The sequence below is a fragment of the Cupressus sempervirens genome, chromosome 7, assembly GCF_028749045.1.
Source record: "Cupressus sempervirens isolate cs-2001-9-10 chromosome 7, ASM2874904v1, whole genome shotgun sequence".
NCBI lineage: Eukaryota > Viridiplantae > Streptophyta > Pinopsida > Cupressales > Cupressaceae > Cupressus > Cupressus sempervirens.
Genome location: NC_143124.1, coordinates 702,901,286 through 702,928,585, shown reverse-complemented (window position 1 = coordinate 702,928,585; position 27,300 = coordinate 702,901,286). Strand labels below are relative to the sequence as shown.

Below are 27,300 nucleotides of genomic sequence, written 5' to 3'. Positions count from 1 at the left end.
ACAATAACTAATTCAAGATTCAAACATGTCACATAAATGATAAACGAACCCCAAAAGAAGCACTAAACCAAAATGTTCAAATTGCAGTATGCTAACAATACCACTAATTATTAAAATATTACAAAACTCTGTTACAGCTAAAGAATATTATTCCACTTAATAATTACATTGCACCACAATTGTAAGTCATTATAGATAACTGAAATGAAAACAAAAATTGAAAAAAGCTAAATGTCATCCAAGAAAATCAATAGTAAAAACTTTAAGAAAATAAAACACAGAGACACGAGACCTACAAGAATGGCCATGGCTAATGACCACTCTTTGCAGCCTTAGGGAGGGGGCAAATTCAACCCCTCCCAAATAAAAATAATCGTATTAAATAATAAAGTAGTTTACATATCAATTCGCTGGAAAGATAGTCTCAATTTACATATTACATTTATTAATGTCACCAATTTGAGCAACTGCTTCAAAATTGCAACATCTTCTCGAGTTTTAGATATTGCATTGTCCAGCAAATTGTCTTAGCTTATAAATTATGCCTCCATCAATTTCAACAACTAATTAAAAATACAATATTTTCCCCATTTTAATTATCAAATATCAGATTTAATATCCATTCCAATATTTGAAAATTACGCTAACCACTTGACTTCGGTAGCTATCTAATCAACTCTCCAAAGATTTCCAAACACTGACTCAGCCTGTCAAACAATCAACACCAACCTCTATTTAAATTTAGATTATTTTCCTATCAATAATATATAAAATAATTCAGTGTTTGGTAGGCTGAGTAAAACTGATATAAGAATATTCAATTAAAAAAATCAATGAGAATATATATGAATAATTACCCAGGATTACATCATTTAGATGCACCAAAACTTTCAAATAGAACAAAATCTGAACATAAGTCTGCCTAACTCTGCTATACAAATATACAAATGATAGTCTAGACAAAGTATGCTCTACTTTAACAGCAAACGCAACTATAGAATAGCACTTCTTCATCACTGTCATAAAGCACGGTTGACTCCCTTGTTGATGCACAAAGGAAAATATGTTCATTTACATTTCTTCTCTACAGGAATAAGGAATCCATGAGGATGAGAATGACAATGAAGCATTTGGCAATCTATCTATATGATGCAAGTGCATGTTTTTCAGTGACCACCTTAAAACATGACACTTGATCTAGGGTATCGATTTGTGGAAGGAGAATTTGCGTAGGGAAAAGGAAAGAAAATGCAGAGAAAGAGAACTGGGGATAAAAACCATGCTCTAGAACAGGTCAAGCTGCTGGATGATAGAGTGACGACACCCCCAACATATGTTCAAGAAGATTATAAGTAAAACTGAAAAATATAGAATTAAAAATGAAAATATTAACACTGCATAATACATCTGTTTCCTTTGCTTTACTTATTTTCATTTTAGTTCAGTAATACTTATAGGAGCTTGCTTCAAGAAATGCAAATTAATGTCACCTTTATTATAAACTCACCAAGAGGTGAACAAACTGATGAACCATAAAGTTAGTCAATGAGCCACTGCTATCATGATGAATAGGGAATACGTTCAGTCTACTACAACAAGATCAATGGCATATACAGAATCTACAACAGTGTAAAGACAAACAGTCATCATAGGTTGGATATTAAAAGCCAGTTTTGAATATAAAATCAGAAACATATAAAAGCTTCAATGGTAAGTGCAGAAACTGGAGTGTTCTTTGCTGTCATTAAAGGAAATGTCTCAAGGAATATATGCTAGAGAAGAAAATCTCACAACATGTACGAAAGAGTTATAATCACCGTGACAAGACAATTATCATGATTAAAAGGGCACCAGCTTTTTAAAAGCACCTGGCTCCATTGTCTCTGCATTTTGGATCTACAGAGACTATGATGAGTGGCCAGGGATATATTTCCTTTCATCAAGTGTATACAACACTGACATAAAAAAAAGTTATGATGGGTTGGAGGATATTAAAAGCCAATTTTGAATATAAAATCAGCAACATATAAAAGATGCAATGGCAAGTATAGAAACTAGAGTGTTCTTTGCTGCCATTAAAAGAATTATGTCGAGGAATATAAGCTAGAGAATAGAATCTCACAGCATATATGAAAGAGGTATAATGACAATGACAGGACGGATGTCTTGATTGAAAATTTAAAGTGTCCCAGCTTTTAAAAAACACCTAGCTTCATTGTCTCTACATTTTTTATCTACAGAGACCATGATGAGTGGCCAGGGATATCTTTCCCTTCATCAAGTGTCCAAGTAAACAGTTAAGTGGAGAAATTTTCTTGAGACTCTTGAGCTCAGTGAGTTTATTATTTGTGACACCTTCAATAACAGTGACAATGAACTGTTCAAACAGAGCTTAAAAACCTACAACAAAAGACAGTGAATGCGCAATGGCAGCCACAGTTGTCAAGGAGAGAGAGGAGATTAAAATAGTAGGACAGTCATTAAAGAAGCACAAAATGTTGACAGCCGCACCATGTAATCGAGGATATGAGCTTTTCTTAACTAGTGTCAATGACTGCCAAAAGACCTGAAGAGGTAGTTCAATGCATTTTCAAGATCAAAACAGGGATGGGCATTGAGATGTTTGAATGACAATGAGTAGATAGGTTCATTAATACACATCATAAGCGAAAATGTGGTGAAAAAGATAGGGTACAGTGAATGTTTGTTTCCTCCATGCATCCCTTGAGTGTAAATATTAAGTTACCAAAATCTCTTCATATCTTCTTTGACATAAGGAAATAGAGAAAGCAAGGAAATATAACAATTTAGATGAAATGTGGTAGACTAAAATATGACAAGGAGCAATATGAATGAGAAGCATTTCAAACATAATGAGCAAGATGGTGCATATGAATAATGTAAAGAAATTTTACTATGGGATAACAGTCAACAGTCAAAAGTCATAAACTTAGTAAATGAATAGTCATTGAGATATTTGAAGAGAGACCTCTTTAGGAAGAATAATGTCTAAAGGTGTAACTGTTTCGCTATTAGATGCCTGGTAGATGTTATGAAATAGAGACAAGAATAGAAGACGGAGGGACTTCAATGTCTCAAGAAGTTCACATGAAAAGTTCACACCATTCTAGAACATTATATAGTGGAGGATACCATATACAAGGGAATAAACAAAGAGTCCGTACATAATGTAGATTGAAACGACACCATAAATCGAATCTACATGTTCTTATGAAGATGGTTGTATCATACAGTAAGTAAAAGGTCAAGAGAGCCTTTGTGAAGGAGTGGAGTCTACTTCATGCTCAAGAACATGTTAAATGTCAAAAACTTGGATGTAACAGCCCAGACGGTGCAGTGAACATGTTTTCAATAACAATAATCATGTTAAAGAAAGTCGTGCAGCAAGAAGAAGACCAATCAATCAGGCAAGCAAAGAACAATGTCAGCCATATAACAAAAGTCCATGATGTGCTAAACACGGGCCAGCACAAAAGGAACAAAGACTATCGTGCAAAGGACAACGAATCTATAGAGCTCCAACATCAAATGATGAAGGCATTATCTTACAAGGACATAGAAGGTTGTGAAATTGTCATAGCAAGAGTGAAGAGTGAATAAGTATTTCTAAAATCCTGTCCAAAACCCTTGCAAGAAATGAACAGTAGCAACCAAATATTCATGGACAGTCATCGCATGGTGGACAATCCATAGTTAACCATGCTAAAAGGACGATGTAACCAAATGGAAGATCAGGGAAAAATGTCAGTCCTTGAAGAAGACTGAGAACATAGGCAGTTGTGAAAAAGATGTGAAAGTTTCATTCACAGTCAATAAAATGACAGGCGTGTTTCATGAAGAAATATGTAGAACTAAAAGGACAATGTAACCAAATGGAAGGTCAGGGAAAAATGTCAGTCCTTGAAGAAGACTGAGAACATAGCCAGTCGTGAAAAAGATGTGAAAGTTCCATTCACAGTCAATAAAATAACAGGCATATTTGATGAAGAAATATGTAGACATGGTGTTATATGAAAATTAAACAACAAACATGTGTATGGAGGCAGGATGTACTATTAGATCTTAAAAAAATTGAAACAAGGGAAATTTTAGTGCACATGCAACCTCAGTTGGGCCAAATTATACTCTGTTGATATTCATTTAAGAATATTCAATAGAAGCTATGTTTGAATTATTACAGATGGTATTGCAGGCATTTTTGACACATTACCTCTTCATGTTGCTCCAGTAGCAGCAATAGAATGTATTATATGTATTTGAGTGTATATTCCTCCATCTTTGAAGATCAAATATCTCCAATATGAAGTGAAAAAAACAACCACAAAGTAGCTGTTGTGAAATCAAAATCTAAGAGCTGTGAGCATTCTATGCATATGATGTACTTTGGAGGATTGTAAAAGTAGTACATAGCTTTTTCAATAAAAAGAAATATGAGTTATCTGGTGAATTGGGTACTCCCATTGGAACTTGTAGTCCAACAGAAAGAAGAGAATCAGACAATGTATATGGACTGCCTCATCAAATTCAGAAAATCACATTTCTGGGTACAACATGCCTTAGTGGACTTGATGCTAAAGGTGACCGCTTGTATTCTGTTTTTTAGATTATAAACAAGCTTGAGACAGGTTGTAAAGCTATGCGTAGCAGGGATCCAAACATAGGATACTTGACCATTCATCCTCCAATTACTATTGCTGAAAGTACATGTAATGCTCAAAAGAGACAAGGAGCCATGTCTTGTAACTTTGCCTGGTAGTTAGCCCTAGAGGTTCTCACAGTTGGATATGCCTCCAATGCTTGGAAGGCATTTCACATCATTGTTCCAAATAAAGCTAGGTTTAAGACATGATGGAGCCCTAATTTCCCAAGATTAGGGCCTCCATTGGAGCATCCTTTCTAATCTTTTTATCCTATAACTTATCTTATATTTCTTTCATTTTCTTTAAGATTAGATTTAATATATACTCCCCACACCCCTAAGTTGCGTCATTCATAATAAATAAACTTCAATCATCACACAAATTATTACAATCCTAAAGCCATCACTGTTTTGACAGCCTAAATACTTATTTCATACTTTTATCCTGCAGATAACAATGTTGGAGACCCATTGTAGTAAAGGTTGTGCATCTCAAACAAAAGGATTGATGTCTCTCGCATGGAAATGCCAGTGACAAGATATTGAGTATCACTGATCCTCGATTACTAGTCAAGGATAATATCGAGAAAAGTTTGGAAAATGAACTCATTGAGAAGGTTAAATATGATAGGGATTTAGATGCTAAAATTAATGAGATTTACATGAAGGAAAATACAAAGCTGATTGGTCAACAACAAATGAAGAAAAAAAATTTGAAGTGGCAGAATCCATAAATGGAGCAGTAGATGATGGAAGGGGGAACACCCTCAGTGAAATCAAACCAGTCAAGAACGGAGGAATGTATTACATACAACAGCGTCTGTTTGAATTAAGCTTGACGTTTTGTATTCAAAAGCATTAGCAGGTTCTTTTGATCTTTCTGTGGGTGATGATCCATATTTTAACAAGCTAGTTCAGATTCCTATGATAAAATGCATGTCCCAGGTGTTTTATTTCTACAGCAGGGATCATACTATTTCCATGTTCCATCATTATGATCTTGCAGCCCCCATGCATTTTCATTTCACATTATCCATACGATGTTAAGAAGATGTTATAGTTCATATATTACTTGCTGCTGCTTTGGGTTTGAGCAAATTATCTGCTGTGTTTCATGAATGGGCACAACTAAAAAGCATCACTGACAATCTGAAATTGCCGCCACCGAAATGACCTAATGGCTTGTCAAGTGTCTGGTGAACTCTATACTCTTATTTATTTCAGAGCACGGCCTACAAATGCAGAGGAAAGAATTATCAAAAATGAAATCTAATGGCTTTATCGTATTTGTTCCTAAGTATGGTATTCAAGGTCCCATGTATTTGACCCACAAGGAAAAGCATAAAGAAGGCCATTATGCAAAAGTAAGTAATGAAGAGGTTGAATAGATAGTTAACGACGAACAGTAAACTGTAACAAAGTAGATAGCAACCGACAATTCAGGAAGGGGAATAACCATAGTTACGGGACAGCTAGACTTGAAACAACCAGAAAAGGAAAAATATCATCATTTCCGCAACTCCGTCCAGGCGATTATAAAAGTCAGTTGACTAAATTTACATTGGCAGTGCTCTATGGTTTTGGAAACCAACAAGATGTTTGTGATGTTGGGTGTCGACAGGCATAAGAAAACAATAGCTTTGGCTTTCTGTATAGATGTCTTTACAGCTACTCATTATTCTCTTAATTATACTGGTTCACATACATTTATAGCTTTTTGAACTAGACTTTAAAAAGGAAAATGTTTATGGGGAACCTATGGGACTTGGTAAGTTGGTCATTCCCTTGGATCCAAGGAAGCTTGTTGGTTAACATTTTTGTTGCATGAGATGCAATGCAAAACAAAAAATGGGTCAAATGGATATAAACATCTTCTAAATCATCTGCAATATATAGAGAGTTAATGCAAAGAAGGCCTAAATGTTAAGATCAGTAGAAGAGGCTGGAGATATTAATAATGTAAATGAAGAATGCAGAATTCATGGTTGAAAACTACCACTGAGGAAGAAGAAGAAGAAGAAGAGCAGATCCATTCACATTATATTTTACAACCTAATAACTAAACGCAAATGGTGCTTGATATCAGGTTGTCAGGTGGTATCACCGTGATTCTTGGAGGCATCATAGAAGTGTTGAAGATGGTCAATCTAGAGAGAGTGCAATTAATAAAAGGCTCATGTAATGAAATTCAAAAGTACCTATTCCAGGTGGGAAGCTACTCGACAGGATTTATGATTAGCAAAGACAGTTATGACAATTGGAAACCATCATTGACTCTTGCAGGAGGTACAGAGAGTTTTGATTTTTCCCAAGGAGAATATATAGTTCATTCAGTTTACAATAAAACAACCTCATCTTCTATGCCTTAATGAAGAGTTCATTGGAATTGTTTAAGGCAGTCTGTTAGGAAAGTGTTTCCCCAACACTGTAAAGGAGGTTTGACTTGGCCTCAAGGGGTGGAAAAACATTTATTCCTCCACAAAGGAATGCCTATGATTATCTCTTGAAGATTAATTCTTACATTTTTTCTGTTGTGTACTGAAACCTGAAAAGGTTATATCTAGCCAAGAAATGTTGTTGCTCAGAAAATCAATCTTATGGAGCATGTGTAATATTTTATTTTTTAAGAGAAAATTAAACATTTTATAATTTGTACTATTGTAAAGAGACACCATTCAACAGTCAGATTTCAGTTATTTTGCCTTCTCAGGAGCTGTTAGACTGCGTGCAAAATAATGATTGGAGTATTATTATGTCTTCTTAGGCAAAAAATGTATGACTTATACCAGCAACCATAGGCAGAAAATGTACAGTTTGTGCAGGTTGCGAACAAATAGTTAGCTGTGAAAACATCTCTTCTCATTAAAAAACTACTTAAAACTCAAACCTCCTCGCAAACCATTGTTGTATTGGCATATCAAAACAATTGATTTGTGAGAAACTAAGTTGATTATTAATGCATTATGAAAACAAAACAGCAGTAAGGGCAAAAAGTTATCTGGTGCATCACCCCATTTCAAGTCTTTTTATCTCCCTTTTCTCAGTTGAAGTAATATTATAGATGAAGTACCAAGGGAACCAACCTTCAGAGAAGGTTGGTCTCAACTATCAAAGCACGCAACCTATGAGATGATCCCATGTTTCACTAGCTGATCTGAAAGTGCAGCAAGGCTACAAACCTTTATGGTTTATTATATTTAGTATTTCAAATCTATGGTTAAAATGACTTGTGGTTTATGACACCTACAAATTTTCACTCATCAAAAGGACTTTAGCTATGCAATCAATCAAAACCAATATATTATAGTGTGACCTGTTATATGTAGACATGGAAGGGTATGTATATCAAGATTCATATTAAACTTGTCCAATATATTTGAAGTGAATTTAAAATATTTGGTAAAGCAAGATTGATATGGATTTTTTGGTTCAAGAAAGATACAGGTTTAAGATTAATGAAATTGTTGATGTTAAATTGTGAGTGAGTTACAATTATATGTAATCTGAGTGTGGATGACATATTACAAGACTACAAACTTAACCTCTAACCTATATGTTATGTTAGACTGTATAAAGTGACTCAGATCTAAAATGTTTAAATGTGAAATGGTGAGAAGGTTGACCTTTATTGGATCACCCATTAGCAATCCAAAAAAAAGCTAGCAAATTTTATATTTTATATTTTGAATTGTAATTTGTAAGTGAAACAACTTTAAAAACTACTAAGTATTTTGTTTTTTTATGAAATTTTCTGGTGTGTAGTAATGTTGCAGAAGGGGGATCAAGGAATTGAAAAAAGATAATTCATCAAAGTAAACAATTAATTCAAAACATATAACCTACGTGAAATTTTGTTTTTAATGAAATTTTCCAGTATATAACCTACATGAAATTTTGTTTTAAAAAACTACTAAGTATTTTGTTTTTTTATGAAATTTTCTGGTGTGTAGTAATGTTGCAGAAGGGGGATCAAGGAATTGAAAAAAGCTAATTCATCAAAGTAAACAATTAATTCAAAACATATAACCTACGTGAAATTTTGTTTTTTATGAAATTTTCTGGTGTGTAGTAATGTTGCAGAAGGGGGATCAAAGAACTGAAAAGCTAATTCATCAAAGTAAACAATTAATTCAACACATATAACCTACTTGAAAAAAAAAAAATTTAAGTCAAACTAAGCTAAGTGAACAAAGAGGTAAATATGGTGGATTATTATAAAAACATCCATAAAATGATTGTAAAAGAGAGTTTTATTATTCAAGTGTGGTTGGTACCTGTTGTATTTCCTTGAAGCTTGTGATGTGTACTGCTGCTTCTTTTCTCTGTCTCCTTGTCATCAATACCATCTTTATTGAGCTCCATAAAATAATCATCAAGCACAAAAAAAAGAGAGAGAAACCAATAAAACTCAAAAAGAGAAAAATCCTCTCATTAAAAATGAAGATTACAAAAAAAGCATACAAAACCTATAAAAGTAGACTTCCAAACAAAAATGAAAACAAAAGAAGCATGGCCATGCCAAATAAAAATAGAACTGCAGCGACAGAAAATGACATTTAAACAGAACATTCCAAACATTCAGTCTATGAGGTGAATCTGACTTTGCCAATTGAGCTGTTCACGGCACTGTGAATGCAATAGAAAACATGTATTAGAATCACTATTAATACTATATACATTAAATTTCAGAATGAATTTTAGCTTGTTTTATAATTAAAATAAAAACAAAATATGATTATCATAAAATATAATTCTCTTCCATTGAAATTAAAAATTGTCTTGTCGAAAGCATATATCCATTAACAAGATAAAACATAAAAAGGTAAAAAATAAGTACATGAATTTCAGTAGTTATATTCGACTATTGGCTCATGACCACACAAATCTATGAAGTTTGCAAACGATTGTGAATGGTGCACTAAGAATTCCTCTGGAAAAGAATGCATAGAAATTTCAGAGCATACTTGATAAGAAAATCTTACAATTTCAACGATTCAGCCAAATGGAGGTCGTTGAAGGAGATATAAAGCTGAGCAATACTCTGCAGGAAGTGAGCTGCCTGATAGATGTCAGAGGTGCTGATCATGTGGGGCATAACATTCCTCCATAGATTACTCATCAAAATTACCTGATGGCCTTTTCATCCAAGAAAAGAGTTAGGCTTCGGGCATTCGAAGAGTAATATTGTTAAGCATGTGCTGCAGTCTCTTTTATTAATGCAATCAATGTCTAATCAAATCCTGAAACAACCACAAGCGTGATAAATATTAAGTTATAATACATCTACATATCCAAATGGTACTTCAAAAACAATATTCCAAACAAATGTGATCATAGATCTTTACTTTTGGAATTTATACCACATCCTGTTATATTTAAAAGCTGTTTAGTTGCTAACCTATATTTTAACCAGAACACCATAACAAATTTTGTATATCAAATTATCTCTATATAATTGCACATTATTTTAACCTTATCTAGTAGATTCCCAGTAAAAGCATGTTTGGCATATGTGCTCCTCAAAAAGACATTAATCTAGAATAAGAAGGGGTTGTCCAGGCAGATGAGGGATAATAACCAGGAGGAAATTAGTAAGGGTGTGTAATCTATCGAGAAAATTTGAAAGCTATGAAAATACTCCTTCCTCGCTTATTCTACCATTTCAATCTTTGAAATAATTTGATGATTCTCGAGTGGTTAAATTTACATCATTTTAGCTTTACAATGCACTCGAAATGGACCTGCTGAGAGATGGTCTTCATGGTAAGGGTATGACAACAAGAAATAACTAGTGTCACATACTTCAAAGTTCCAGAGTAAGAAGAAAAGCTTCTACTGGTGAGGGAGGTATATATGTCCAAAACTGCAGACCATTTTGGAGGTGATAAGACATTATCTCATTTGTAAAGCTGAGTGTCTTGGGCTAAAATGCAACCAAAAAAGTACCTAAAATTGTTAAAGGTTGCAAAATTGTTGCATAAGTAGATCTAAAAGAAGGAATCTTCCAAGAAAACAGGCAATTGATTTTCTCTAAACAAATGTTTGGGTGCACTTGAACTCCCAAAATCTATTGATTCCAGGTTTATAGGGATATGTTGGTAACAGAGGTAAGAGCCTATAGTATAAATGCATTCTCTTAATCTATAGTGTTTAACCAGAAAGAACTAAATAAATGGGAATTGAAGGAGATCTTACATTCAGTTGCAATTCATTCAAATTCAAAATGGCAATGTAATGAACAAGCGCAGAAAGTCCCACAAAATGATCATCAAAATAATATAAAACATCAAGCACGTGTAACAAGAATCACCTAGAACAAGAAATTCGCCTCTCCCAGTTGTGCTCTGCCTCTTCCTTGCGCTTCCCTTTGCGGGGTGTTGGGAGAGGTTGAATGCATATTCTTCTCAGGGGCATTCGACATAGGGAGCAGGAACTCCATTCCTCAATCAACTCCCCAAATCATCGACCGAGACAATAGCTCCTGAAATTAGTTGGTTTTGAAAAATTGGAATTTATCTCTCGGACAAACCCTCTTTGGTGCATGTTTTTTCTCAACGGTCATGCTTTTCTGTTAAAGCCCACACTTGTTTTTTGAGAAATGGGCCATGCTTTTTAAAGTTGTAGAGCTGTTGGGGCACGTTGCAGAGATGGTTGAAGGTCTCCGCTTTTTTTATCTTCAACGGGTACGCTTTGTATTTCTATAACATTAACAAACGGGAAAAATAACACTTCCAAATGGATGTACCAAAACTATTTAAAAACGTTAATTTATTTCTCTACTTAACGTTACTAGATAACCTATACAAACCACATGTTGTCTTCATTATCATAAAATTCATCAAATTTTAATTTTTAAAATTAATTAAGTTAAAATAAGGAAGTTGGATTAAGATGACAGAATCTCATCCAAAAAAAATTAGGGAAAGGTATTAGTAGTGACTATAGCTAATTTTGTGTACTTATATCTCCTAATTAGTATATCATATTTAGAGGAGTTGTTGTTTTGACTATCTATGTATGTGACTTAAGTAAGATTTCTTAGGCTTGCATGGGGAATGCCAAAAAAAGATAAAGATAAAATGTCATTTATTAACCGAATATCCCAACCCCCAACCATGGTTCACCTTGTTTAAAATATAATAGTCATCCTAAAGAATATTATATATTTGTTTAGTAGTAACATTACTAAATTGATTGCCATCTTTCCATGTAATCCACTGTAGAAATTACCTATAGCTTTAACAATGATAAAGTAAGTTTTCTTTTGAGAATTAGGAATGTGAAATTTGTTAGAGATTTAATTCCACATGCCTAACCTATTGTCAACCAAATTATTATTAACAAGGGAAATGCCATACTTATTGTAGATTTTTGTAGAACAACTTTGGGTTAATGCAAGAGGTTTAACATTAGCTTCAACTCCCCACCAAATAGATCTGTCCAGAACAAAATAGGTAGGAGGACCACCAATGGAACCTATGAATGTAATAAGACTTATAACTTGGGATCACGCCTTCCAAATAGATTGAAATACTTTCAAGAGCCAAAGACAGATAACTCAAAATTCCCAAATACTTTATCACATAGTGCAACATTGATATGATTTTTACCTTTTTTGATTTCTGATCTAGAGATGTTATTTTTGACTAAGACTTTTCATGGTTCCTCCCCTGAAAGAGCTTGAATGGTCCATTTAGATGTCAAAGCCATACATTGAGCTTTTAAGCCTTTAATCCCCAATCCACCCTTCTCTTTAGGTAAACAACACCATTCCCACTTTACACAATGTCTTTTCTTGTTCCCCAGCCCATCAAACCACAAAAAATCTCTCATAATCCTTTCCAGGCTATTATTTTGATAATTGGAAAATAGCCATGTTGAAGAGAAATATATGTGATGAGTGAATAATTTTTTTTGAACCACTTGTACTCTACCTACCAAGGAAAGGAGGTGGGTTTTCCACTTCAAATATTTCTTTTCAATTTTAGATAAGAGCCTCAACCACATATCCTTGAGGGATGGGTCAATAAAGAATGGGATCACCTTTATCACCTTCTTTCATCCAATTCATCCTAGCTTTGGTTTGCTACCCTTTTATTTTATATTGTTGGATCTTTCTGAGTTGGGACTTAACCCAAATTAGGCTTTCCTCCAGCTAAGGGTCACAACCCTTAATCTAAAGCTCTCTTTCAATGGAATTCGAGTTTCTCTATAAATAGTATTCCTCCTTAGTCTTATTCATAACTTTTTCATACCAATGATTTGATATAGTTTCCTCCAAGAATCTACTAGTGAACTCCACCTTTCCCTGGGGATCATCTCTTGGTTATAAAGTTTGCATAGGTTAGTCACCATATTAATGGCACCATCATTCTCTTCATCATTGATTAAAGATATACTGAGTTTAAAGCTACTTTTTGTTTTTTTCCCTAATGTCAAGAAGGTTGTCCATAAAGACATTAGCATATATTAGGTGATGGTCAATAAAAGATGAAGGTGTAACATAGACAAGAGCATGGCCATCTTATTTTGCTACAGAAAATGTTTCTTCTTCAACATAGATCATATCCAACTAGTAGTAGACTCTTTGATGTCTAGGCTAGTTATTGCACCATGTGAACCATATATCAAAGAAAAACTTGTTTTCAAGAGCTATGGGATCAACAACTCTAAATTTCCTCTTAAAACTAGACCCAAAAAAATGTCCATTTCCTTTCCAACAATGAGTTATGACCCCACTTTTATCCTTTTTGTTTTCCACCATATTAAAGTCTCCAACAAAAATTCAATATGCTTTAGATAGGCCACTAGAACACCATTCCCATAGGGCACCAAAATCTCTATAATCATTAGGGGTATATATTTTCCATACCCCAATTAGCACATCATTTTGTTGGAAAATAACCCACACAGACTGATGACATGGAGAGGAACCACTAGAAGCAATTTTATTAGCCCAAAGTGGACCAACTAAGATAGCAGAGCCACCTTTGCCTCTGAGATAGTTAGAGTAAAACCCTATAGCTTAATCCCAAATAAATGTCACAATGGTATAAGATTGGAATCCTACAATCTTAATTTCCTGTAGGAAAATAATATCCTTTAATTTAAGACTATTACACCATTTTCTAACCATGTACTTCCCGTCTGACATCTCTAGACCTCTCACATTCTAGGTATGTAAGTGTATCATTTGGATTGTTGGGATTTAGAATAATTATACAATATATTGAAGCAATCAGGAATATATTTACCAAACTTCCTCTTCTCATTAGAAATAGACTTCTTTCCACTGTCTTCCTCTTTTTTTTAGAGGTTTTGTTAATTACTTATGTAAATGGCTCCTCATTCATTAAGTCATCTATGTTACCATTGTCCTTTTTAACAATCACTAATTTTAAGGTCCCAATTAGATCTTTATCAACACTCAGAGTTCCATTAGTAATCCTTCTATAATTATTAGCACTTTCCTTAATGGTGTTAAGAGCCCATTGTTGTGCATTAAGCTTCGGTGGGAGTGAAGAGTTATCATTAACCTCTTTGCTGTAGTGCCTGCCCCTAGTTTACATTTTTCGAGCTACATTTATGATATGATTGCCAAACTCTTTTAGGCCAATTTATGTTTGATGAGTAGTATTATTATTTTAGAGATTATCAGATGATGTTTACACTCAGCTTATTATATGATGAGATTACTTGGTACTCTATATTTCATGCATGTATGATGATTATTCAATGGTTTCAGTTATCGATGATAATTAGTTAGATGGTTCATTATTCCATGTGTTTCTTATGGATACTTACCCCATACTGCATGTGTATGGTGTGCGTGCTGTTTTATTTATGTATGGTGTTTCTGATATGGTTAAGGAAGGGAGTCGTAGTCACCTGCTAGTCGGGATCTACACGATGCACCACTTCCTGCCATTGCCTGTTTAGCTTAGAATATTGTGTTTGTACATGCGTGGATTTTATGCAGGTTGCAGGTACCGGGTATCGACTTCCCTGAATTGTCAGGATGAGCGTACCCTATCGCACTGTCTCAATGGTAAGAGAGGGGAGATAAACTCTTAAGTCCAAATCCTAAATCCTTTAGCCAATTGTCCTAATTGATAATTAGGACAAGTATCTGAGTTAAGTACCCTCCGAATGCATCAAATGATGTAATTTGGTGATTATAACCCTTGTGTTTGATTTGGTATGTATTTTTCTATGATGGGTTTTCGTATGTTGCTTTATGAGTCCTTGGTGTATTTTTCTATTAATTAAGTCTAATTAAAAAGACTAATTAATGATTTAATTTAATAAGGAATTATTATGATATCTTTATATTTAATTAATTAATTAATTAAATAAATAAAAGAATTAATGTTGGAGATTAAAGTTCAAGATATATTTAGAACAGGATAATATTTATTTAATTTAATAATAATATATTTGAAGTTCATTTTTAAATAAATGCTAAATATTATTGTTATTTAAATTAATTAAATATGTTATCAATTAAGTTCTAAAATAAATTAAAAAGTTGAAAGATATTAATTTATTAAGAATTCTAGATCGCATGATCTAAACATGAGTTAAATATAAGAATTAAATTAAAAGATTAAATTATAAAAATTAATAATGTTATTTTAATTTCTTAAAAGTGCACATAAGATTTAAAGTAATAAATTAATTAAGAATTGAAGTCAAGTGAATTTTTAAATAAAGTTATTTAATAATTCAACTTAATGTGCATGAAAGTTGAATGCAAAAGAATTAGAAAAGATAATAAAAGTTAATTTGAGTTAACTGAGTTGTGCAAAGAGTCTTCTCGGGTAAACGCACAATTAGTGCCCCGAATTGAGGAGAATTTGCTTATCACAACTTTGGGGGTTCATTTTTGGGAGATACGAATTTGGACGAGAATTTTTGGGAGGAAGACAATTTTTGGAAGCAAATCTCAGAAGGCTGATACGAAGAAAGTCTGGAAGGGGAAAGTTATTGAGAAGAGCGAATTCGCATACAGTTCCTGGAGATTGCATAATAGCATCAGGATCAGGTAGGGTCTTGTGTTTTTTTATCCATTAAATATGCAAATTATCCCTTCCTGCCTTCTTCGTGTCTAGGGTTTGTAGATCTGAATTCTCTGTGATGAAAGTTTTAAGCTTTCAATATTGTGAAGTTATTAAATTATTCGTCAATAATTTCTGTATCCATGGAGACTGGATGAATTAATTAGAACCCTTGTTTTCTTGATTTAGAAATTAAGATCTAATTTGATAAGGGTTTTGTTTTAATGAAATTGAAAAGTTCTAGATAAATAAATTTTTAAAAAATATATATATATATATATATATTTATATTTTACATATTTACCCTTTGGAAGAAATTGTTTTTATTAAAAAAAAAATTAATTAAACAAAATTAATTTTTAAAATAAAAAACTTATTTTATTTGTATAAAATAAAATCATATATATAAAAAAAATATATAAAAAAAAAAAAGTATATATAATAATATAGTGGGGGGGAGGGAATTACCCCGTACCCGCCCCCACTGTCGGCAGGCGACAGTACCTGCGTCGCAGGTACTGCGACGACAGGTACAGAGTACCTGCCGCCGCAGGCCCTGCGACCGCAGGCCTGTGGCCAAAGCCGACGGGCTATAAACGTGGTAGGATGTGGTAAGATTTCGATTTTTTTTATTTTTAATTTTTTTTTTTTTAATAATTTTTTTTTATAATTTTTTAAAAAAATGAATTTTATTTATTTAAAAATTGTTTTTAAATAATAAATTTTTTATATATTCAATTTTTATAATAGATTAAACTTTTTAAATATTTAATAAATAAATATTAATTGCATGGTTATAGTTGTAAATTTTAATTTATTAATAATTTTGTTTAAATATTAATAAATTAACAATTATTAGTTGGATTGAAATAAGTAATTAGATCTAATGACTATTGATTAATTTAATTAAAATTAGTTTAATTAAGTTAATTAATAATGAATTTTATTTGACTAAATTATAAATTTGGATATTGATTTAATGAAAGTTATTATAGAAATGGGTTATTCGAAAAAGGGTAGTTGTGAAAACTTTGTTACTTGAATTCGACATTAAACTAAAACACAAACCTTACCTTAACTTAAATAATATACTTTCAGATCCAATCTCTGAGACCTTGATGTTGTCTTTGTACTTTGAATGATTTGGGGTTGGTTTAGCGTTGACCAGTTCAGGTTGTTACCAGAGGCTCGGGGTTTGTGAATGTGATGTCTTGATGATTTGGTCTCGATCTTTCTTAACCTGACCATGGTAATGTGATGAAGTGCTCTATGACATGATTGTGTTTACTGTTTGTTATTGCTTTCCAGTTCCTTGTGTGAAGCTGAGGTGTATGTATTTGAGAATACCTAACTTAACCATTTTTGAGTCTCGATCAGTTATATTTGATAACCATTTCTGAGTCTCGATCAGTTATACTTGTATTACTTTCTGGTTGCTCATTAGAGAACCATTGGATTTTGTGACTTCTTATTGATGCCTTCAGTTGCTGATAGAGAACTGTCGTGATTACATGATTACTATTTGATGTTATCTGTTGCTCATGAAGAACTGATATATTTTGTGGATTATCTTTTTATGATATTTTCAGTTGCTCGTATAGGACTGAGATGGTTTTATTATGATTCTTTGATTTATGAGTTCATGAGCTAGGGTAGGTTATCTATGTGTAGAGTTGGGAAGTGGCTTGCAATGGGGGTCAGAGCCCTAAGAGGCTGCCTTGAGAAACCCATTGTAAGTCGTTTTTAATAAGTGAAAACATTTACACTAAATGAGAGAAAATGAACCTAACAAGATAATTGTATGTTCTCTCCCATGCCATGAGTGCTAGTACAGACTAGGATGGGGTAGAGAGGACGCTTGGTTACGACCTTGCATTCCATAGTATGCCTCGTCAGTACGAGAGGATACTAGTGGCCGCAGGATCAGTAGGGACCCGGGATTCCTAAGGGATTGCTCGGGTAACTTCTACATGACTTTTGCGATGACACTTTCCCGCTTGCATATTAGGTTTCCTACGTGTCTTGTGGTACCTCTGGGATTTAGATGTCGATCTTTTTAGGAACCCTTGAGTTAGCATACTTATAGGATTTCCTGGACTTAGAGAGTATTTATGATTATAGGTTTTGTTATCCTATTTTGGGACTTGAGACTATCTCCTCAGCGCGGTGGGAGTGGACCATTTAGGTTCCACGCGGTCGGGTGGTAGTGCTTTTACTCTTACCATTGAGATCCGTTCCATGGTCACCGTGGCTGGAGATTTCGTGATTGGCATTTACCTTCACTATGTTCTTGGATTATTATGATGGATGGTTAGAGTTTATGATAGATGTTTTATCATTATGGATGTATGGATGTATCATGTATGGTGAATAGTTTCATATATTTTTACTGTACTTTGTATCATGGATTTGAGGATGTTGTATCTTGATCTTTACATATGTATATTCTTTTAAGCCTTTCATACCCTGTGACATGTACAGTGGATGAATGAGCATTCCGAATTAATTTGCCAAGGAGCATTCGGAACAAATGTATATTATGGATATTGGAGTTTCTAATTATTCTTTTATATGTATGTGTTGGTTGTTAGACTTAGAGTTAATTAAATTTAAACGTGACTCAACGTCTTGGGATCTTTAAGAAATGTAACTTGCAATGTATGTTTGTCGATGATTACATGTTATTGCTTCCGCTACTATTTGTTTGATGTGTATGTCATACTTTCTTACTTTTTAAAAAAAAAAATGTTTAGCAAACTTAGTGAAACTTTAGGTTAATTCTTTTGGATCCCTTGGCGGGGCGTTACATTTGCATTAACATTAACAAGACTAGAATTTGGTTGACAAATGGTTAGGAAATTGGAAATACTAGAACTAGAAGCTGGCAATGTATGCTATTATATTAGTATGCAAAGAACATCAATATGAACTTAACTTTCACAAACTACTAAAATAACATCATATGAGAGGACAAGGAAGTAAAGAAGGAGAATGTAAACCAAGCATGGTGAGCTCCCCAAGTGTAACCTTAATGCTTAGATATGTCCAAGTGATGGTATGCGTGCTCAATCTTCAAATGATGGTGTATGCAAGAAAAGTAGACTTGTTGGAAGCAAGATAAAACAAGCAAACGTTAGCTATAAGCATATATCAACTATCCAAAATAAAATGAAAGATAACTAACACTTTCTTGAGTTTTGCAACTCAAAGCAACCAAAAGACCAAGTCCTCAAGCAACCTCAAGTAGCTCAACAAAAACACCCATGAAAGGCCTTGTTGGTGTGCTTTTGATTGGAGGGATGTTGATGTGCTCTCCCAAAACACAACTATGGTGAATCTCTTGATAGAAATGCAAACATGAGAATGAACCTATGCTAAATGAGTGAAGAATACTTCAAACAATGGCTATAGAAGAAACCATGTTTGAGATCATTCAAAGGATATGGATGTGGAATGCAATAAACAAACTAATCTAACAATGCAAGATAAAATGAAATCTATCAACTACCATTAGTATGCAAACAACTCTAGAAAATCACTAAGAAGCTCAAATGACAAACTAGCATGATAATAATGCATATGAGGGAGATGAAAATGCTTGAGACACGGGCTCTATTTATAGGATTGAGAGAGGCCTTGGTGAGGTGGCATCTATGTGGCATCCACATAGGTGCCACAAGGGAGACATGTAAGCAAGTCATGCAAGTGGTCAACATTCAAAGTTTGCTCACACATGTGTGAGCAAACTTGAAGAAGGGAGTGGGGGACAAAGGTGTAAGAGGTATGGAAGGCATGAAGAGTGTGTAAAGTGTGAGGATTCCTCACACATGTGTGAGCACACACTTAGGATTAGAAGGGGGTTTAGCAAGTTGTTTAGGGTAATTAAGTGAGATTAAGTAGTGGGTAGGCTTAGGAGGATGAAAGTGATGGGTGTAGACTAGGTTTAAGATTAAATTAAATAGGATTTAATTTAATCATAGGTTTGGAGAATTTAATGGAGATGGAGGGAATTAAATAAATAGAATTTATTTAACAAGGGGACTTATGGAGAATCATGCATTAAATAAATGTAATACATTAGAGATGGAAGTATTTAAATTAAATTTAAATACCTTAGGAAAGTGAACCTATTAAATAAAAATAAGTAGAAGAATATGATCAACATAATTAATTAATTAATAAATAATTATAATGTCAAGGAAAATATTAAATAAATCAATGTAGTGTTTGGGAAGATTTTAAGCATCTATAGATGGCTTTTGATCAAGCATGCAAATGGATGGAGGATTCTACAATGGAGGTGTAAGTGGGCTTTGACATGGTAAGGGTACACTGGATCATTTTGGTTCTCAATGGAGCATTATAAGTTTGCATATAAAAGTGGATGATTTTTGAGAGGGGAAGGGAAGGCTAGGATTGAAGGAGAGGGAAGCACATGGATTGTGATTTCTCAAATCCATAGCCTTGTGACAAGTGTCACAAGGGGATTGGATGAGAGAGGAGGGTCAAAATGGGTGGTCAAAAGGAGTTATGACGGAGAAGGAGTGTACAAGAGGGATGTAAGAGGCCTTAAAAATCCTTTAATACATGCAAGAGCCTTAAAGTCATTTGGATAGGAATGTGAGAGAGATGGGATAGAGTTTTAATGTTGCTTTGGCTTAGGACTTCTTAAACCTTGCTTAAAGTTGTGCAAATGTTAGGCTTATCTTAGGAGGGGATTATGATGCAAGTGGTATGTTAGAGGGATGCAAGTGGACTAGCATTAATGAGGTGGGTTAATTAGTTCGTTAAGTGAGGTTAGCATGGGTGAATGGGTTAGATTTAGTTAATGATAGAGATTTAAGAATAGTTAGGGGTTAGGGTTTCATTTATTAAGTGATTTATTTAATAAGAGGGGATGTGGAATTAAATTAAATAGGTATAGTGCAATTATTTAATTTAATAGGAGAATAGGGATTTAATTGATAATTTGACTATTAGTTACCTTTTAATTTTATCAATTGGACTATAGTTAATTAAAAGAATTAATTAACTAGGGGATGATGTTGAATTAATTCAATATTAAATACTTAATTAATGATGCCTTAGGAGATGACTAAACAGGATTACTTAAATGGTGTAGTCAAATTTAGGTGTCTACATTTTGCCCCTCTTTGACAAAGTGTTGGGACAACATTATTTCAAAGAAGTTTGAAGATAGACAATGCAAAGAAGATTTTTAAAGAAATAAAGTTTCCCCAGACTCAAGCAAAAAGAGGAGAGACTGGACTGTATGATACCCCTTTGAGAAGGCAGTGGGGAGAGAAGATGAGGCCCAATGACTTCTTGAAAAATATGAGAAATTGGGGTGAGCAGAAGGACTCAGATTGGCTAAGAGAGTATTAACGGGGACCTAAACTCCCACTATGGGAGAATGAGACAAAAGAGAACCATGTGTACAAGAATAACCATGGAGTAAGAACTTGGGTTGGGGATGGGGGGGTTGGCTATGTAAAATGAACCCAGGTGGGGTGATGATGGTGGGATAAAGGGAGTGTGGAAACTTTAGATTGCTTGATCATGATTGTAGGATTGATTGGATTGGATGCTAGGATAGAATTTTCTATTTGGATATTGTGGGAGTCAGAATTGTGGTTGGTGTTTGGATGGAATGGAGGGGAGATGGAATCCATTGAAGCTTGGGTGTGGGGGGTGCTCCAAAGGAGAGCATCACCATGTAGTTGAACACTCAGTTTGATATAGGAATATTAGAGATGTGCCAAGATTATGAAGAACATCAAGGCCTTTTCACTAATATTACATAGGACTGACTCAAAACAAACACGCAAGGATTTCCCTAGCATCAATCACGAATCCTAGAAGAAGCAGAGTGGAAATGACACTGGGTAACCCATAGGAAAATGATATTTCCCAAGTGCACCATTTAATCACAAGTGGTCATATGTTTGGAATATGCAAGGGTCATGCCTGACTGACTTGCAAGCAAAAAAAGAAAAAGAAAAAGACCTGATCAAGACCTTTCTCTCAAATTTCCCCATTTGTAACACACTGTGATATAAAGGATCTTGGCGATCTTGAGGAGGGAACAACCAAATTTCTTGGAAAAGATAATCAAGAACTAAAATTGAAATCCAATATCAAAAGAAAGAGTAAATTGACAAAAAATAACCTTTTGCCAAAGAGATTGGTAGGACAAGAGATGCACGAACCAAGATCAAACGAGAGGAACATTGTATCCGGCAAGGAACTATCAGTGATATCCCAAGCCATGATGGGATTTAGGCAAACTAAAACTTTTAGGATAAAACTTGGATGACAAAGGATCTCGCACAAGGACTCTTTGAAATGCATAGCTAGGAGAACTGCAAAGTTGTGATCAGATATGAACTGACATGCAAGACTAAGATATATACATGGACTAAGCTAAGGAGTGACTTTGGAGGATATATAATTGATTGACCAAGGTATTTACAAGGGTCATTGTACAAAAGCTCAAGATGAGGAGATAGCTTAAAAATCTCAGGATGAGGAGATAGTAGATGAAAAGATTAGGATGAAGTAATAGTGGATGGAAAGCTCGAGATGAGAAGATAGCACGAGGGATATAATACACATATTATAGTACAAGGGTATGATACACGGGTATGATACAAAGATATGATACATGGATATGGTACTTAGATATGATACGTAGATATGATACATGGATAAGATATAGGGGTATGATACTAGGTGAAACTTTCAAGATATAATGCATTGCTTTGATTCAAATTCCAGCTCAAGAATTGGGATAGTAATATAGACAGTGTTGCAATGTGATGTTAGAGCATCATGAGAACATGGGGAGATGGGTAAGTGGATCATTGATAGATAATGGAAATTTCAAGTACACATGGTGCCTAGTTATAGGTTTTCACCAAGATACCTATCCAAGGAACTTGAATTGCCAAGTTTTCACTATTGGATGCTTATCTTTCTTGACTATTTTCTTTTTCTTTTTTTTATTTGGGATTTTTTTAATTTTTTTTTTAATAGGATTAGCAGGATACACCAAGGGACTTAGGCATATAACTTATTGAGGTGAATGATGCTAGTGGGATCATTCAGAGTTTTTCCATCAAGTGTTGATAGCTGATAGGCTCCTAAACTAAAAGATGTTGTGACAACATATGGACTAAGCCATGTGAGCTCAAATTTTCCCTTTTTTCTTGATCTGCCTGGGCTTTCACATTTTCTTTGAGGACCATGTCACCTACTTGAAATTGTCATGGGTGAACCTTCTTTTGAAGTTGTGCATGACACAATTTTGATAGACTGTGAGGTGGTCATAAGCATGTTGCCTTCTTTCATCCAATAGACCTAGTTGTGTGAGTCTAGCGACTATGTAGTACTCATATGATATTTGGCCTCATAAAGATATGTGCAAGGATGGGAGTTCAACCTCAATAGGCAAGACTGCCTCAGTACCATAGACCAGTGAGTATAGATTTGTGTATGTGGATATACAGAATGACATGTGGTAGACCCATAAGGCTGGGTTGATTTGTAAAAGCCAATCATGGTTGAAATCATTGACAACTTTCTTGAGGATTTTGAATAGGGTTTTGTTATTTGTCTCAGCCTGACCATTTCCTTGTGGAAAATATGGGCTAGAAAAATGGTGGAATATGGAGGGAGGTGCACAACTCTTCCATGTTGACGTTGTCAAAGTTACCTTTGTGGTCTATGAAAATGGTAGCAGGGATATCGAAGCGGCATATAATATGGTAGAGGATGAATTTAAATACTTGAACTCCTATGGTAGTGACAAGTGGGACTACCTCCACCCACCTGGTGAAATAATCTATTGCAATGACAATCTATTTGTGGCATTTTGAAGATAGGGGTGCAATAACACCAATGAGGTCAAACCCCCAACATGAAAATGGCCATGGTGGTGCGATAGGTTGGAGATATTGAGCTATATTTCATGTCAAATTGGCATGTTGTTGACATGGTAGACACCTTTTGACAAGTTCACAAGCATCATGTTCAATAGTAGGTCAATAGTATCTAGCTTTGAGTATTTGTCTAGCTAAGACTATTCTGCTCATGTGAGCACCGCAAAGTTTGGCATGTACCTCTTTGAGGGCCATTGTGGCCTCATTTTGGTCTAAACAACTAGAGAGAGTATCATGATAACCTCGATGATATAGGGTGTTAGCTATGATAGTGTAGCGGGATGCTCTGTGAATGAGGTTTTGGCATTGGGTTCATGTGAGATGAGGGGATATGATACCATTTTTTAGATAAGCATGAATTTCATGGTATCACGGGGATTGGGGACCAACCAAGATGCATACTTGCATTGATTTGGCATTCTCATATGCAAGTTCATGTAGTTGCTCAACTAAGAACTCATACTACATAGCTTCCTTAGGAATTTCCAAGAGTGAACTGATAGTGGTCATGGCATATGCAACCTTGTTTTGCAACCTTGGTACCTACATGAATTGGATCTGAGTAAAATGTTGCTTTAACTGATCAACCAATTATTTGTAAGGTTGGAGCTTGTCATCCTTTGTTTGGTATTCATCAAGTACCTATTTGATAATTAGTTGTGAGTCTCCAAAGACCTATAGCTTTTTTATGTTCCATTCTACTGTGAGTTTGAGGCTTGCGATAAGAGCTTCATACTCTGATATGTTGTTTGTGCACTAAAACTGCAATTTGAAATATTTGGGAATGTAGTCACCTTGAGGGGTGGCCAAGAATATTCCTACTCCGAACCCATTTAAGGTATAAGATCCATCAAAGTATAGCTTCCATGATAGTTGTTCTTCTATCATGCAGAGATGTTCATATGAAAACTCCATAACTAGAGGGTAATCATCGACTAAGGGTGCATCAACCAAGTGATCAACTATAGATTGTCACTTGATTTCCTTTCTATTGACATATTGGATGTCAAACTCACTGAGGAGCATGACCCATTTCACTAGGTGACCTATTAGTGTTATGTGCAATAGCATGTATTTCAAAGGATCAATCTTGCTTCCTCAAGGTGAGATAGGTGATCGAAGGCATTAATAGATTTGACCAAGATGTTGTCTACATAATATTCAAGGGTTTTATGGATGAGGTCATGGAAGATGACTACCATAGCTTACTAATAGTTTGCCCCTGCATTCTTTAACCCAAATGACATCATGTTGTAGAAAAAGGTCCCCCAAGGGGTGGTGAATCTTATCTTATGTTGATCCTCTTCTACTATTGGTTATCTGATTATACCTAGCGAATCCATCCATCAGGTATAATATCTCATGGCTAGCTTTGAGATCCACAGTCATGTCAATATTTGGTAAAGGGAAGTCATCTTTGGGACAAGCCTTATTGATGTCCTTGAAATCTATGCAGATTTTGATATCACTAGAGGGTTTGGTGATGGGTACCATGTTGGAGATCTAGTCTAAATAATCAATAGGGCAGATAATCTTTGTGTCTAACATCTTCTCTAGCTCTACTTTAACTAGTAGAGCAACCTTGGGATGCATCTTTTAGAGTATTTTCTTGAGTAGTTTGACCTTTGGATATAATGCCAAATGATGTACCACTAATTTAGGATCTATTCCTAGCATGTCCTAGTAAGACCATGTGAATCGACAAATATTTTCCATAAGTACTTCAATGAGAAGTTCTACTTGATCTGATGGTGAAGATGTTGTAATGTATGTAATCCTGCGTGTCTCTATTAGATTGATGTTGATTGGTTTGGTGTCCTCAATTAGGATTGATGATATTGTAGGCTTATGATCTTGTGGGGGAAGGATGGAATCTCCATCTTTAGGTGTCTCGGAGAGGTTTTCAACGTCATATACATCCTTTATGTTTATTTTATTTTTTTAATGATTTGATGGCACTCTAGAAGAGTTTTCACTAGGGGATACCTTTGCTTTTCTTTTTTTATTTTTACTTTCTTTATTTATATCAATTTTGTGACTAGAGATCTTGTCCTCCCCAAAGTAACCCTTTGGGTCCAATTTGTAGATACAAGTTGATGGTAACAATGGCTTTTTGTGTGGTATTTTAGCTTTGATGAATTTGAGGAGTGCATGCTCCATATAAAACTTGTCAACATGGATTACAGTTGGTGGGTCCCAATAAATGAGTTCAAAATGAGTGAGGGGAAGGTCTATGAAGTTGATGGATAGTTCACAGAGCACAAAGGCTCCTAAGATGAGTTCGTCAAGGAAAATATCATCATAGGCTTTCTTTTAAACCTCCTCGAGAATGTCTTCAACTTCTAAAGTTGTTCTGGATGTTTAAGAAGGCATGACCATTGTCAGTCATGCCCCTAGAGGTAGGGAGTTCATAGCCTAGACCTTTCTTCTTCTCCTCTTTGTATTCTTCTACAAGTATCCTAATGCCTGACTCTTCACATCCTAGGCCACCTCCTTGATAATCTCACTGTTCGGTAGCAAGTCAATGTGAGTGTGAATATTTCTACTTGAAGTAGTCAAGGAGAAACTAAGAGGGGAGGGGTGAATTAGTTACCACAAAAAAAATTCCAAGTCCCTTAGATGTCAATAAAAACTTCTCACTTAGTAAACCAAATCCTTGCTCTGCTTGGTTAGAACTAGATATTCACAGTAACTCGATTAACAAAGAAGACTTAAGATATGAATGTGTATTAAACTTTAGTAACTTAGTTATAGAAACATAAAGCATTAAGAAAATAATATGAATACATGAGACAACAAGATTTAACATGGAAACCCAATTTGGGAAATCCACCAATGCAACTAGTTACAACTTTTCACTCTTCTAGAGTGAGCCTTGTTAGGAGCCAACCCTGTTAAAGGTTACAAAACACACAGTTAAGTGCGAGCCTATTAGAGGATTTGAATCACCCTATTAGGAGTGGCCTTGTTAGAAGTCTTCAAAACATTCAATATAGAAATTCCACCTTTTTAGAGGATTTACAAAATGAATGTTAAGCCAACTCTGTTAAGAGATTTCTTTGCAAATAATATTTTTAGAGAGTAACAATGATTGACCTAATTGTTGAAGCAACTAACTTTGCAGATTCAGATTATTGTTCTAGTTTATCCTCTTGATCCTTTTTGTTCAAAATATTCTTTGCAACACCTTAGATGTTCTATATTTATTTCAAATATCCTTCTTATTTCACATCTTTCTCATTGTTCATATTCTCCATTCAATCCACAACTTGACCTTGTATATATATGAAACTTAATGCCAAGTTGGATTGAATACCCTTTTATACAAACATTTAACATCCACTTACTTGATGTGTATTAACCAATTAATTGACAAAAACAATCTACTTCTAGCTGACTAACACTAGATTGATCACTTGATTAATATAGAACTTTCTTTGATAACCAACCAAACTCAGTTAACACTAGCTACTCTTAATTGATTGAGCATTTCTAATTGACACTGATTTCCTTCATTGACTAACCAGACTTGGTTGACATTGTCTTCTGCTTGGCTAATACTAAAATCTTCTTTGGTGCCCAACTAAGCTTGACTTATATAGTGCTTGATTAAAGCTTGACATTTTTGTAACATCAATGACAA

General features: G+C 34.5%; 1 long non-coding RNA gene across 5 annotated transcripts; it reads right to left on the bottom strand.

Moving 5' to 3' along the window:
• Positions 1-232: 232 nt before the first annotated feature.
• LOC149549156 (uncharacterized) lies at positions 233-11,425 on the bottom strand. Of its 5 annotated transcripts, XR_016354043.1 has the most exons (6): positions 10,971-11,365; positions 9,789-9,900; positions 9,643-9,715; positions 9,262-9,286; positions 8,935-9,016; positions 233-707 (listed from the first exon to the last, which is right to left on the bottom strand). It is a non-coding gene; the product is annotated as an uncharacterized LOC149549156 (long non-coding RNA). The 5 variants fall into 5 exon arrangements; XR_016354041.1 differs by having other exon boundaries at positions 9,643-9,900; positions 10,971-11,425; XR_016354042.1 differs by having other exon boundaries at positions 9,643-9,796.
• Positions 11,426-27,300: the final 15,875 nt, after the last annotated feature.